This window comes from Ursus arctos, unplaced genomic scaffold, assembly GCF_023065955.2.
Source record: "Ursus arctos isolate Adak ecotype North America unplaced genomic scaffold, UrsArc2.0 scaffold_8, whole genome shotgun sequence".
Classification (NCBI taxonomy): domain Eukaryota; kingdom Metazoa; phylum Chordata; class Mammalia; order Carnivora; family Ursidae; genus Ursus; species Ursus arctos.
In genome coordinates this window covers 49,087,380-49,099,094 of record NW_026623100.1, presented here as the reverse complement: position 1 = coordinate 49,099,094, position 11,715 = coordinate 49,087,380, and positions in this window count along the sequence as shown.

The window sequence follows — 11,715 nt, the reverse complement described above, 5'->3', positions numbered from 1 at the left end:
GACCTAGAGTCACTCTCCTCAGAATCCTAAGAAAGGACCAGGCCAAGAAAACCAAAAACCCAAAGCAATGGAGCAGAATGAAGGGGTAAAGCATTTCACTGTCACTAGTGACATGTAGGACATATGTATTCCACACCTGCCCCATACACAGCTTCACTCAGCGACCAGGATTCTTGCCCCAGAGCTCAGAGTCGAAAGGTCAACAAAATTCTTGCTCAATTATGTTCTCAGCATTCTTTGAAAACGGTATCATTGAGGATTTCCCAGAAGACATTCAGGCCAAACAGTCTTGAAGAATCTTACCTATTGCTGTCATTGTTAACTCGTGTTCTTGGCCAATTAAATCTGACTTTGGGGTAAATACCCAACATATAATCAGATGGCAAAATCTATCTTTTTCTTTGCTCCTGAATTCGTCTTGCAGGAGAAAAGCAATTTGCATGAGTATGATTTTTCAGGAGCTGTTTGGTTCAACATGACCGGCATCGGAAGGATATGAGAAGTAAAGTCAGGTTATTTTCCTATTTAATAAAGGCGGGTGTGGTAGACGGACACCCCGGAGCAGCTCTGACCCAGCTCCCTATTCCATAGGGACCGTGTTTAAATGAAAACCCAGGACTTTCCAGTGACAGGTCCAGGTTTTCTGAAGTATTAAAATAACGGATGCAGTCATTCCCCTTCTCACAAGGGCAAGCTCCCTTTGAATTGCAGACTCATGCCTGTGGTTCCCCAGCCTACAGGGCAGGTGACAGCCTCAGGAGCTCCCACGGAGCTAAGAAGAACTGCGGGTGGCCTCAGAGGACCTGGTTCTACTTGATGACAAGGAGTCAGTTATGGGCAGAGTACTTCTAAGCACTATTTTGATATATATATAATCCATTCTTTTTCTTTATTTCCCATCATCTGAAGGGAATTATTTCTCTGAGAAACCTTGGATTCATCCATCTGTTTATCCAGATGTGCATATGGAGTGAGATCAGCATGTCGGACCATGCACCATATTGTAACAATTCGTTTCCCAAAATGTCATGTTTTCACATTAACAGACTGAGATGTGATTTTTTTTTTTTTTTTACCTTTTCTATTGTCTCACGTTGGGCTAATAGGTCTCTCTAGACCGGACTCAACATTTCCTCCCTGTCAACTTCATTTATTTCAGTGCATTGAGTGAATTTAATTCACAAAATTTCAGGAAAAGACAATTTCTAACACCTGATTCTACCATTCTTAATACTTTACCTGATGCCAAAGGCTACGAGAAAACTCTTGAACTAGCTCAGCTCCAAACTGTTATTGGGGGAAATGCTGATGACCAGAACTCGTGAGCAGGGCTGCTTCCTTACCCAGACTGGGAGGATGAATGTGAGCAACAGGGCGTTCACCTTCCAGAGATGGACCCAGGACACACGTGTGTGATCAGCTCTCTGGCGCTTGCTCAGACTGAAGGAACCATAAGCACTGGGTCCTTGCCGGGATCCACACTTCACAGTGGGATTGCTGTTCCCGCTGTTGCAGGGAGCATGGACTGCACTTTATTGGTTTCTTCCCAAACACAGGAGACCTTTTATGTCCCTTTGCTCAAAGCCAGGCCCCTCCCACCTCTTCCTTGCCCCTCCCACACTGCTGCATCCAGCAGGATATTTGCATAGTGTCCCCTAGGGAGGACCTGTCCTGGCAAGTGGGACATAAAGGCCAGCTTGAATCTTGCTTTGACTTACCAGGACTCCTCACTTCAACTTCTCAGAATGAGGTTCCTTGCTCAGCTCCTCGGGCTGCTAATGCTTTGGTTCCCTGGTAAGGACAGGGGGGTGAGGAAGAGGTTGAGGTGGGGAAGGTGAGCTGTGGGGGCACCGCTGCTGTCCAAGTGTATTGTGTGTGCCTGTAGGAGGTGTGTGACTTGTCCTCCAGGGCTGGGAAGGTAATGTGTAGATCTGGGAGAGTGAGGAAGATTCCAGAAGGGGGAATTCCAGACCCCCCCCCCCCCGCCATATAAGGTGGGGGTGCGTTGGGCAATGTTCAGAGGCTTCTCTCTACTTCACAAATCTCAGGATCATTATTGAATGTGCATTTTTGGTGCATGTGTGAAATCTCAAATAATGACAGTAAAAAAGAAAAGCAGAATTTTAGTTAAAATACACAACAAAATGGAAACGATGAAAATAGCTAAATATATATGTATTGATCATGGCACTTCTGTCTGCTTACCTAGGATCCAGTGGGGAAATCGTGATGACACAGACACCACTGTCCCTGCCCGTCACCCTTGGAGAGCCGGCCTCCATCTCCTGCAAGGCCAGTCAGAGCCTCCTGCATGGTAATGGAAACACCTATTTGAGTTGGTACCTGCAGAAGCCAGGCCAGGCTCCAACGCGCCTGATCTACAGGGTTTCCAACCGTGCCCCTGGGGTCCCGGACAGGTTCAGTGGCAGCGGGTCAGGGACAGATTTCACCCTCAAAATCAGCAGGGTGGAGGCTGATGATCTGGGAGTTTATTACTGCGGGCAAGGTATACAGTCTCCTCCCACAGTGGATCCGGCCCGAACACAAACCTCCCCGCCTGGGGGTCCAGCTGCCCCAGTGCGGAGCTTCTCTGGGGACTCACAGGACATTCTCTGAGTCTGTGGCAGAGGAAGGAGCTGGAGGACCCGGGGGAGCAGCTTGCAGCTGGGCGTCAGGCTGCACACGTTAAGGCCCCGCCGGCTGCCCAGCCTGGCATGGCAGAAGCAGCAGGGGAGCATAGGGGGTCCTGTCCCATGAGGTGAAAGGAAGAGCTAACAAGGGCTCCCCCCACCTAATCCCGCCGGTGTGTGGTGTTTCTCCAGTAAACATAGTTGCTCTAGTAACCAGACAAGTGACCTAGGTCTGTGGTGAAAAAGTGACCACCTATGGGGACGAACACTGTGGGCTATATTTCCCACAGGATCTGATTTGCTAATATTGGTAATATTGGTATTTTCTCACTTAACCTTTTTCTACTTCTCTACTACTTACACAATCCTCTCCGTTAACATGTTCCAGAGAGGGACCTACACAAGCTGCCCTCGGAGCGTGTGGGTGAGAAAAATCAGTAAAAATGTCTAATTCTGATAAAATTAAAATAAACATTTGCAAATGCTTAGTAATTATAAGATTCCAATGCCAAGTGTCATTGATTTCCTTCAATTACATTTTCCTGAGTGAAAAGGGGCTTCCTTCAATTTCAAAAGTGGGCTCTGAAAGGAAACAGCAAAAAGTAATGACAAAGACAAAAGTTACCATTCTATATGACATGAAAATCCTAAATAGCTGAGGTTTTTCTTTCTCTCCAAAATGGTAGAAATGTTAAGTATACCCAAACCGTGCTTTAGATGTGATGAATTTGGTGCTCTCTTGCTGTAAGGAAAGGTTTTGAGCAATAAGCAAATGCATTATTTTCACAGGACGTGGTCATTAACTGAAAAAGACCCTGACTAGGATATTTTTTGGAAATGTATAGAAAATTTATGTACTGACCAGATTCCATTCAAAAGAATGCTTCAGAGTGTCACTTGAAGTAGATATTGGTCACACATTATGTCATCACACATATAATACAAGAAAGAGTGATTGGTTTCACAAAACACCTAACCTTGTTTATAGGTAACAAAGTGTATTCCAGATGATTGCGTCTTCCAAGGTAATGAATATAATGGCAAGTCCAGTTAAATCTAATATGTCAGTTCCAGTACTTTGATAGTGTGTGGCAAAATGTATATAGAAATGCAGCAGACCGGACCCCACAAATCATGGGATTTATAACACTGAGTCAATTATTTCAGAGTATTGATAAATGCATGATCATGATGGAAAGCGATGATGAAAGCAGTGGAAGGAAATGCAACGAGAGCTGGAAGACCAGGGGCTCAGCAGGGCCATAGTCATCTTCCCCCACAGGACTGACACACCTTCTGATCTGGAATTTCTGCTTTGATGTCAGACAGGAGAGACAGCCAAACTCCCTCAGCCTGTTGAGATAGGTAGAGGAATCCTACAAGATGCTTGTATCCCAAAGGTGCTGCATTCAAAACAAAATAGTGAAAATAAACGATGTCATAAAACTGAAAGGGGACACCAAGGAGAATCAGAAAACAATCAAATTGGCTGTTACACAGAAATCTGAAAATACAGATGATGGAATATGACAAGATTTCTCTGTCTCTAAGGTCACAGTCCAGAGGTGGGCAGGCTCCCTTGGTGAAGGAAGTGGTTCTGCTGCATTAGGTCACTTGGGTTTTCCCCAGCTGGTCACTGTGTGTAGTGATGAGAGTCCTCGCTCCTAATTTCAGCAGCTGGTTTCAAATCCTATTTATTTATTTATTTATTTATTTATTTATTTATTTATTTATTTATTTATAGGTTTTTTTTGTTTTTAGGTAATGTCCACACCCAGCATGGGACTCATACTTACAACCCCGAGATCAAGAATCACATGCTGTACTGACTGAGCCAGCAAGGTGCCCCCAAACCTTTTCATTCGTGCACTGGTGGTCACTATTTCAAAATATATGGCACGTCTGAAAGGAGGGTCTCTGAAGTCTACAGGACTTCATATCTAAGGCAGCCTCTTTGTGTCGGGTACTTATATGACAGGACTAATGGATGCCATAGTCATGCGTCTACGGTTACATAATGTTCATGACAAAGTAGGTTCCTTGTCCCAACCAATACTCTCATCGGGAAACCAAGAACTCTGTGAACTCTTGGATGGTGACGGCAGCTGAGCCTACTGGGTCAGGAAGGCTTCACTGCATCTGGAACACAACTAATCCCAGGATTGATGCATCACACCTTCTCCGGGGGAACTGATGAGATGTGCAAAATTAGGAATAAGTGGTTGGGGGGCCGTAGTGCCTGCTGGTGGCAGCTCAGATACCCAGAGGTGACAATAATTAGCTCTACCCCAGAGGAGATGGTGGTGGTGGGCTCATGCCTTTGGATATGCAAGGCCTCCACCCATGTTACTATGACGGTGTCCCTCATGAACATTGGGAGCAAATTCCATGGAACTTGAGACAAGGACTGAGGCCAGCTCATCTGCTCAGAGGTATAAGCTTGTTTCTTTTGGTGTCTCATCTGAGGTGCATGCTCTGCCGAATTTTGCCAAAACACTGAGTTCACTGACAAATTCCACTGCCTTCTGGACATCCACAGTCCTTTTCCAGATCTCCTAATAGTGATCTTGCAATTTTCTCTTCCCAAGCACTTGATTTTTCAGGCATCCAGGAAACCATGTCCACCCTTATCTCAGGCCAGTTCCCTAAGTTCTAAGTTCTATGTTTGTGCGTGTTTCTAGGAGTTGGAGGCATAGAGACAGGAAACCATTATAAGTGAAGCCCCGGGCATGTTAGCCATGTTGTACCAATGGCTAGAGCAAGCTGAACAGTTGGAAGAGTTGAGGAATCTACTCTCTTCCTGTGTTCACTTCTCATTTCATATCCGAAGCACCAAAGCAGCCTCATGTTCTCCTAGATATGGTTAACCTCCAAGTGTCCTTAAAACAGAATTTTGGTCAAGAAAATTGAGATACAACATAGAGAATGGGACTTGGGTCTCCTCACCCCGAAGTGTGTTTGCAGGATTCCCTCCTTCTCAGGCAGTGCAATTGTTGTGTGTCACTTTGTCTAGTTAGTCTGTGGGTGACTTCGGATCAGCAGAAAGTTTCATGTTGACAGACAAGGAGACTTCATGCAGCACACGATCCCCCCAGGTACCTTTATGGATGAGGTGTGATCTTTATATTTTTACCAAGAAAGGAAACAAAAGTAAGTCAGACATTTGGATGCTGATTCCTGTGAAGCAGGGGAATATGTGGCCTTGAGGGTCCAGAGCAGTGAGACATGAAGGCACACCTGTTTCTCCCAGTGTTGTCAGAGACCATCACACTCAGGGTAAGCAGGTTCATGGAGTCTTTCCTGAGTCCCCTGCCTCCAGAAAGCTTGTCCGTGTATTTATCTATGTGGGTGACAATTCACAGTTATTTATGCAAGGCCACCAGCCCCAGGTACAGGTGACTCAGGGCTCCAGGTTCCGCTCCAGCCCACCTGCAGCTGGGGAGCTCCCACGTTGGGCAGGTTGATCCTACTCAAGGACAAACTTTACTGTAATCAGAGAGAAGAACCTCCCTTTGGGTCCAGTAGGTGACCAGGTCTCCATGTCTCTAATCTTGTCCAAGGCAGTGTGGGCCCGGCTGTTTGGGTTGATACAGTCTAGAGAACACAGTGCACAGAATGGGGAACAGTGGCACAGTCTCCATCCCCCTAAAGGGACTGCAGGATGACAGACTCAGACCCCAAGGAGACAGTCTCCCCAAGTCACACAGTCACACACTAGCTTCCAGCTTTGTGGACTTCGAACCAACAGCATCTGACAACAGAGACAAAGTACAATGAGACCCACCTGCCTAAGTCCTTCTTAATTTAGTGGACGATGCTCAAGGTTGGAGAGTCCCAGAGGTCGATGCTCAGCTGGACCTCATGTTCTTTGTACTTCTACCCATAGAAAGTCTTATTTCTAGGTGCTGTGGAGTGCCTGGGGTTTCATCATGGGTTGTGTGTCCAGACCACCATACACTTTTTTCATCTACAAGAGAGAGAAATTCTTCTGTAAGATTAGGAGGTAGTATGCTTTCTCCCCTTTGGTAAGGCTGCCAATACTATTTATGAAGGGTTCACCACAGTGTGACCACATCGAAGTGAACTAACTATATCTGCAATGACTCCTTTTTTCAAATATGGTCACATTCTGAGGTCCTGGGGACAAATTCTTTGACATAAATTGGGAGAGACACAATTCAATCAATAACGATGTATAGGAACAATTCCTTGCACTTTTAAAGTAGTCCTACAAGCTGGCTTTATAACTGATAGAGTTCTCTGTTTCTTTCTTTTCTTGTTTCTTTAGGTGCTCAATTTTCTGACGTCTTTCATTGGCCTATTTAATGAGGAGGGCTGGAATTATTGGGACACAGACAGCTACCTCTAGTAGAAAAATGTATTTTTATAGTTGCCTTCAGAAGCCAGAAGTGAGACCTAGAGTCACTCTCCTTAGAATCATAAAAGGACCAGGCCAAGAAAACCGAAAAAATAAAGTACTGTAGCAGAATGAAGGAGTACAGCACACTCTCACTAGTGACATGTAGGACATATGTATTCCACACCCGCCCCATACACAGCCTCACTCAGCGACCAGGATTCTTGCCCCAGAGCTCAGAGCCAAAAGGTCAACAAAATTCTTGCTCAGTTATGTTCTCAGCATTGCTTGAAAATGGTATTCTTGAGAATTTTCTAGAAGATATTCAGACCAAACAGTCTTGAGGAATCTTACATATTACACTGTCCTTGTTAATTTGTGTTCTTGGCCAATGAAATGTGACTTTGGGGTGAATACTCAACATATAATCAGATGGCAAAATCTATTTTTTCATTTGATCCTGAATTTGACCTGCAGGAGAAAAGCAATTTGACATGACTACCATTTTTCAGGAGCTGTTCAGTTCAACAAGACCTGCATCAGGTGGACACGAGAAGTAAAGTCAGGTTATTTCACTATTTGATAAAGGCTGGTGAGGTAGACAGACACCCCAGAGCAGGTCAGACCCTGCTCCCTATTCCATAGTGACCCTATTAAAGGAAGGCCCAAGAATTTGTCAGTGATGGGTTCATGTTCCCTGAGGTATTAAAATAACGGATGCAGTCATTCCCCTTCTCACAACGGCAAGCTCCCTTTGAATTGCAGACTCATGGCTGTGATTCCCCAGCCTACAGGGCTGGTGACAGCCTCAGGAGCTCCCACGGAGCTAAGAAGAACTGCGGGTGGCCTCAGAGGACCTGGTTCTACCTGATGACAAGGAGTCAGCATGGGCAGAGTACTTCTAAGCACCTTTTTAATAGATGTATATACATTTACATGTTTGTATATATTCACATACTAAGTTACACAAATTTAATAATTTACATGTGTATTTACATATATGTATATATTTTAATACATAAAATATAAAAACAATAATATATTTTGATATATATTCAATCCATTCTTTTTCTTTATGTCCCATCATCTCAAGGGAATTATTTCTCTGAGAAACCTTGGATTCATCCATCTATCTATCCAGATATGCATATGGAGTGAGATCAGCATGTCAGACCATGCACCATATCGGAACAACTGGTTTTCCAGATATCCTGTTTTTATATGCACAGACTGAGATATAATACTCTTTTACCTCCCCTATTGCCTCACGCTGGGCTAGTAGTTCTCTCTGCAACAGAGACATCATTATCTCCCTGCCAAATTCGTTTGATTTGGGTGTATTTAGGGATAGTAATTCACTCGTTTTCAGGAAAAGACCATTTCTAACACCTGATTCTACCATTCTTAACACTTGATCTGATGACAGAGGCTACGAGAAAACTCTTGAACTAGCTCAGCTCTTGAACTAGCTCAGCTCCAAACTGTTATTGGGGGAAATGCTGATGACCAGAACTAGTGGGCGGGGCTGCTTCCTTACCCAGACTGGGAGGATGAGTGTGAGCAACAGGGCGTTCACCTTCCAGAGATGGACCCAGGACACACGTGTGTGATCAGCTCTCTGGCGCTTGCTCAGACGGAAGGAACCATAAGCACGGGGTCCTTGCCGGGATCCACACTTCACAGTGGGATTGCTGTTCCCGCTGTTGCAGGGAGCATGGACTGGACTTTATTGGTTTCTTCCCAAACACAGGAGACCTTTTATGTCCCTTTGCTCAAAGCCAGGCCCCTCCCACCTCCTCCCTGCCCCTCCCACACTGCTGCACCCAGCAGGGTATTTGCATAGTGTCCCCTAGGGAGGACCTGTCCTGGCAAGTGGGACATAAAGGCCAGCTTGAATCTTGCTTTGACTTACCAGGACTCCTCACTTCAACTTCTCAGAATGAGGTTCCTTGCTCAGCTCCTCGGGCTGCTAATGCTTTGGTTCCCTGGTAAGGACAGGGGGGTGAGGAAGAGGTTGAGGTGGGGAGGGTGAGCTGTGGGGGCACCGCTGCTGTCCAAGTGTATTGTGTGTGCCTGTAGGAGGTGTGTGACTTGTTCTGCAGGTTAGGGCAGGTGATGTGTAGATCTGGGAGAGCGAGGAAGATTCCAGAAGGAACAAGGACCTGTGCTCTAGTGAGGACTGTCACAGATAAAGTGGGGATGGGCTGGGCAATGTTCAGAGGCTTTGTTCTACTTCACAAATCTAAGGATCATTATTGAATGTGCATTTTTGGTGCATGTGTGAAATCTCAAATAATGACAGTAAAAAAGAAAAGCAGAATTTTAGTTAAAATAAACAACAAAATGGAAACAATGGAAATAGCTAAATATATGTGTATTGATCATGGCACTTCTGTCTCCTTATCTAGGATCCAGTGGGGAAATCGTGATGACACAGTCGCCACTGTCCCTGCCCGTCACCCTTGGGGAGCCGGCCTCCATCTCCTGCAAGGCCAGTCAGAGCCTCCTGCACAGTAATGGAAACACATATTTGTACTGGTTCCGACAGAAGCCAGGCCAGTCTCCAGAGGGCCTGATCTATAGGGTTTCCAACCGATACTCCTGGGTCCCGGACAGGTTCAGTGGCAGCGGGTCAGGGACAGATTTCACCCTCAAAATCAGCAGGGTGGAGGCTGACGATCTGGGAGTTTATTACTGCGGGCAAGGTACACAGGATCCTCGCACAGTGGTTCAGGCCCGAACAGAAACCTCCCCGCCTGGGGGTCCAGCTGCCCCAGTGTGGAGCTTCTCTGGGGACTCACGGGACATTCTCTGAGTCTGTGTCAGAGGAAGGAGCTGGAAGACCCGGGGGAGCAGCTTGCAGCTGGGCATCAGGCTGCAAGCCTTAAGGCCCTGCAGGCTGCCCAGCCTGGATTGCAGAAGCAGCAGGGGAGCATAGGGGTCCTGTCCCCTGAGGAACCGTTTATGGTGAAGGGAAGAGCTCCTGAGGGCTCCCCCTAGTCCTCTGTGCCATGCATGTATCCTCAAGTAAATACAGTCACCCTTGTAACCAGAGAAGTGTAGATGTGTGCCGGGAACATTAATACCTATTGGAAACAAACAGTGTGGGCTATGTTTTCACAGGATCGCATATGGTAATATTGGTATTTTCTCCCGTTCTCCTTTCAAACTTCTCTACTTACACTACCCCTCCGGGAGCATGCTCAGGACAGTGCTCTACACAAGCTGCCCTCAAGGAGAGTTTGGGTGAGAAAAATTAGGAAAAGTGTCTAATTCTGATAAAAGCAAAATAAACATTTACAAGTGCTTGGTTATTATAATATTCCAATGCCAAGTGTCTGATTCCCTTCAACGACATTTTTCTGAGTGAAAATGGAGTTCTTGCAATTTCAAATTTGGACTTTGAAAGTAAATAGCAAGAAGTAACGATTGAGACAAAAGTTACGATTCTACATCCCAGGAAAAGCCAGAGTATATGGGATTTTTCTTTCTCTCCTAAATGGTAAGGGTGTGAACTATATTGAACTTACACACTGCTGTAGACAGGATGAATTTGATACTCCATTGCTGTAAGAAAAGTTTGTGAACAATAAATAAATGAATTATTTTCACATGATGTGGTCATTAACTAAAAATGACCGTGAATAATGTATTTTTTGGAAATCTATAGAAAACTGATGCATGGGATAGATTCCATTCAAGAGTGCTGCAACGTTACCCCTGACCTAACAATGGGTCACGTCGTTTGTCATCACACATATGACAGAAGTAAAGTAATGGAATTGAGACAACTACTGATCCTATTTCTAGCTGAGAAAATAAAGTGTATTAGAGATGACTGCCTCCTCTAAGATAATGAATATCGTGGCAAAGGCAATTATGCAATGTGTTGATTCCGGTGCCTTTACAGTGTGTGAACCAATGCATCTACCAACCCAGCGGACTGGAGCCCGCAGATCATGGAATTTATGACACTTCACAAAGTAATTTCGAATAGTGATTAAGTGCATGATGAGATGGAAAGCGATGATGAAAGCAGTGGAAGGAAATGCAACGAGAGCTGGAAGGCCAGGGGCTCAGCAGGGCCATAGTCATCTTCTCCCACAGGACTGACACACCTTCTGATCTGGAATTTCTGCTTTGATGTCAGACAGGAGAGACAGCCAAACTCCCTCAGCCTGTTGAGATAGGTAGAGGAATCCTACAAGATGCTCTTATCCCATGGTGCTACATTCAAAACAAAATAGTGAAAATAAACGATATCATAAAACTGAAAGGGGACACCAAGGAGAATCAGAAGACAATCAAATTGGCTGTTACACAGAAATCTGAAAATACAGATGATGGAATATGACAAGATTTCTCTGTCTCTAAGGTCACAGTCCAGAGGTGGGCAGGCTCCCTTGGTGAGGAAAGTGGTTCTGCTGCATTAGGTCACTTGGGTTTTCCCCAGCTGGTCACTGTGTGTAGTGATGAGAGTCCTTGCTCCTAATTTCAGCAGCTGGTTTCAAATCCTATTTATTTATTTATTTATTTACTTATTTATTTATTTATTTATTTATTTATTTATTTATAGGGGTTTTTTTTGTTTTTAGGTAATGTCCACACCCAGCATGGGACTCAAACTTACAACCCCAAGATCCCGAGATCAAGAATCACATGCTGTACTGACTGAGCCAGCAAGGTGCCCCCAAACCTTTTCATTCGTGCACTGGTGGTCACTATTTC